Consider the following 4,586-nt stretch of genomic DNA (forward strand, 5'->3'; position numbering starts at 1 on the left):
TTTGGAATAATTAGTTTTTGTTACAGCATGCAGCTGTGTTGTGTTAGCATTAGCACTATTAGCATTAGGTGTCTGTGTTGGTTTTCACACTCCATCGTGACCTTTTTAAGGCTTAATGTGTTTGTTTAGATTAAATTAACTAATTTATTAATAAGCTGCTGCTAATTGTTGATTAAGATGTTAAAACTGTTCATTTCTGTGCTCACATTGGTCCATTTTAATAAAGATTATATGTATTCTACTACAGTGTCTGTCTTTAAAGACCATTTTATTATTTATATTTGTTTCATTTTTGTATTTTTTAAAATTTTATTTATTACTATTATGTATTTATATATTTTTTTGTATATTTTTATATTTCAACTTTATAAACTACCCCCAGCCCCTCCAACTAAAATGACCAGGGGCAAATAATATTTTTATTACTTGAATTTTTGCATTTCCTGAAGAAAATGCAAGTGAGGATGCATGTGCTGGCCCCCGTCGCACTATATTAGCATAGCATTAACCTAGCAATAGCCTTAACGTTGTAATAACAATCGCTCAAACCAGTTTATATACTAGTATAAGTAAATTCCCAGTATGAGCTGAAAGTGAACAAACAGCTGAAGCATTAGTTGAAAAGTTTAAAAAAAGTTTGAAAAATGTTGAAAAAGTTGAAAATGGTTGAAAAGGTTGAAAAATTTGGAATATTTTGAAAAGGTTGAAAAGTTTGATGACCATAGCATTGTCATTTACATTTAGCCTTAATGCGCTAGCATTAGCATTGTGTTGGTATTGCACTAGCATTAGCATTGAGCTAGCATTAACATTGCGCTAGCATTAGCATTGCGCTAGCATTGCGATTGCATTGTGCTAACATTAGCATTGTGCTAGCATTAGCATTGCTCTAACATTAGCATTGCGCTAGCATTAGCATTACGTTAGCATTAGCATTGTGCTAGCATTCGCATTGTGTTAGCATTGTGCTAACATTAACATTGCGCTAGCATTGGCATTGCACTAGAATTAGCATTTCACTGGCATTAGCATTTCACTAGCATTAGCATTGCGCTAGCATTAGCAATGTGCTAGCATTGCATTGGCATTGCGTTAATATTAGCATTGCGCTAATATTAGCATTGCACTACCATTAGCATTGCGATTGCATTGTGCTAACATTAGCATTGCGTTAATATTAACATTGCGTTCACATTAGCATTGTGCTAGCATTAGTATCGTGCTAGCATTGCGCTAGCATTAACATTGCACTAGCATTAGCATTGTGTTAGCATTAATATATTGTATTAGCATTGCGCTAACATTAGCATTTTGCTAGCATTAGCATTGTGCTAGCAATAGCATTGCACTAGCATTAACATTGTGCTAGCATTAACATTGCGTTAGTATTGCACTAAGATTAGCATTGTGCTAGCATTAGCAATGTGCTAGCATTGCATTGGCATTGCGCTAATATTAGCATTGCGCTAATATTAACATTGCACTACCATTAGCATTGCGATTGCATTGTGCTAACATTAGCATTGCGGTAATATTAGCATTGCGTTCACATTAGCATTGCGGTAATATTAGCATTGCGTTCACATTAGCATTGTGCTAGCATTAGCATCGTGCTAGCATTGCGCTAGCATTAACATTGCACTAGCATTAGCATTGTGTTAGCATTAATATATTGTATTAGCATTGCGCTAACATTAGCATTTTGCTAGCATTAGCATTGTGCTAGCAATAGCATTGCACTAGCATTAGCATTGTGCTAGCATTAACATTGCGTTAGTATTGCACTAAGATTAGCATTGTGCTAGCATTAGCATTGTGCTAGCATTAGCATTGCGCTAGCATTAGTATTGCACAACCATTAGTATTGCGCTAGTATTGCCCTAACATTTGAATTGTGCTAGCATTAGCTTTGAGCTAGCTTTAGCATTGCACTAGCATTAGCATTGTGTTGGCATTAGCATTGCGTTAGCATTAGCATTGTGCTAGCATTAGCATTGCGCTAGCATTAAAATTGCATTAGCATTAGCATCGTGTTAGCAATGGCATAGTGTTGGCATTAGCATAGCGTTAGCAATAGCCTTGTTTTAGCATTCAAAAAGTTTGAAAAGGTTGAAAAAGGTTCAAAAGTTTGAAAAGGTTGAAAAAGTTGAAAAAGTTTGAACATTTTGAAAAAGTTTGAACATTTTGAAAAAGTTTGAACATTTTGAAATAGGTTGAAAAAGGTTGAAAAGTTTGAAAAAGGTTCAAAAGGTTGAAAAAGGTTGAAAAGGTTGAAGAGGTTGAAAAAGTTTGAAAAAGTTTGAAAATTTTGAAAAAGGTTGAAATGTTTGTAATAGGTTGAAAAAGGTTGAAAAAGCATGGTATTAAAGCCTCAGTACGGGTCATTGAGGTGTTGGTGGAGAAAATGCTACGTAGAAAATTACGGGGAGAAAAATGTAAAAACTTCTTTCATTTGAGACAAATTCATGTAAAACAGCATGTTCTATATCACGGTTAAAAATGTGTACGCATGAAAAATAAATGCAAATGGGAAATCTAAATATTAAATGTAAATCTAAATGTTCAATATGAAATGTAAATCTAAATGTTAAATGTAGATCTAAATGTCAAATGTAAATCTAAATATTAAATCTACATGTTCAATTTAAATCTAAATGTTAAATGTAAATCTGAATATTAATATTCTATTACTTGTTATATAAATGGAAAAACTTTTAATGTTACTATTAATGATGTAATGTCTAATATGTCCAACCTGTCATGTGGAGTAGCCCAGGGCTCTGTTATGGTTCCTGTTTAGTTTTTATTGTATCTGATGCCTCTTGGTCGGTTGATCCATGGTTTTAAAAATGTGTCTCATCATTTTTATGCTGATGATATCCAGTTGTACTGTTCCTTTAATGACTCAGCGTTTCAATCTTTATCTGAGTTCTTAGATTGTATATCCTGTATCAAAAACTGTCATCAAATGATTTTTTTAATTTGTTTTAATTCTTTCTACTCTGCACTGGTTCTAGTGAAGTTTAGAATAAACTATAAATATTAGTTCTGACGTTCTGAGCGTTACATGGTCAGACCCCTCAATATATCTCAGACTTGTTGTACCCCTACTCATCAGGGCGATGCCTTCGGTCTTCAGACCAGGGTCTCCTAAAGACCCCATAAACTAAATGTAAGACCAGAGGAGACCTGGTGTTCCAGACTCTGGAATAACCTGCACCAGTCTCTCAGGGAGCTCAACTGTGTGGTCACTTTTAAAAAGACTTAACTTTTCAGAAAAGCTTTTAGTTACTGGATTTTAAATATTTATTATCCTTTTATGTTGCTGCTATTATGATGTTTATGCACCCATGTTTTATTATTCTATTATGATGTTGCACTTTTATTTTCACCACAACTCTGTACAGCACTTTGTGATTTAATCTGCAAAAAGTACTTTATAAATAAACTACTTACTTACTTACTTAAATCTACATGTTCAATTTAAATCTAAATGTTAAATGTAAATATATATTAAATATAAATGTTAAATGTATATATATATTAAATCTAAATGTTAAATGTAAATATATATAAAATCTAAATGTTAAATGTAAATTGGTCTCCAAGTGTGAAGCTAAAGGTTTAGAGATTATGTAAAGTGGACAAGTCAGTGCCTGTTCATCACGATGCTGCTGAAAAGTATCTGATCTATTGATATCTGATCTATTGATATCTGATCTATTGATATCTGATCTATTGATATCTGATCTATTGATATCTGATCTATTGATATCTGATCTATTGATATCTGATCTATATTCGAGCACTGTCACATTTTCCTTGTTTTTGAACATTTTAAAGAGGTGCTGTAACCCTTTAGGTGATGAAATTAATATATAATTCATGCAAAGAAGAATATCAGCTACGTATCAGATTATAGATCACATGTCAAAGTGACGTGTGTCAATAAACATTAGTCATTATTTAATCATCATCACACAGAAATATTAAGTGTGTTTATTAATGAAGCAGAAACATCATAGCTTTCTAGTTTTACTGTAACACAGGTTCTATTAATGATTTTCATCACTTTTCCTTTCCGCTCCGTTAGCATCAACCGTATCCATGGAAACCCCAGAACAACACTTTGATGTGAATGTTTAAAAAGCCAATGAAGGACATGAGGTATTAGAACAGGAAGCATTGAGTAGTAGCTCAGTGTGTGATGGTGTGTCCACTCCACTCCGTTACCACGACAACACCTTCATCATTCAACCTCATGTTAATGACAGCATTAGCTGCTAATGCTAATCATACAGCACAGCTAACGTGGAACATTAAGCTAGCTACTGATACCTTTACATTATTCACCATTTACAACATCCATAACTTGACCCTGATGAATATTTCACCCTTATTACAGTAGATTTTACATCACGTGTCAAACTCAAGGCCCGGGGGCCAAATCTGGCCCTTCAAAGCATCCAATTAGGTCCACAGGACAAAGTGAAAATTCATTTTTTTATAAAAAAAACTACTTCAGTTGCAAATTGTTGTTGACAGAACTCTAAATTTTTCCAAAATTCTGCAATTTTTCCTCAAAT

Source organism: Gouania willdenowi, chromosome 11 (genome assembly GCF_900634775.1).
Source record: "Gouania willdenowi chromosome 11, fGouWil2.1, whole genome shotgun sequence".
In the NCBI taxonomy this organism is placed as follows: Eukaryota; Metazoa; Chordata; class Actinopteri; order Blenniiformes; family Gobiesocidae; genus Gouania; species Gouania willdenowi.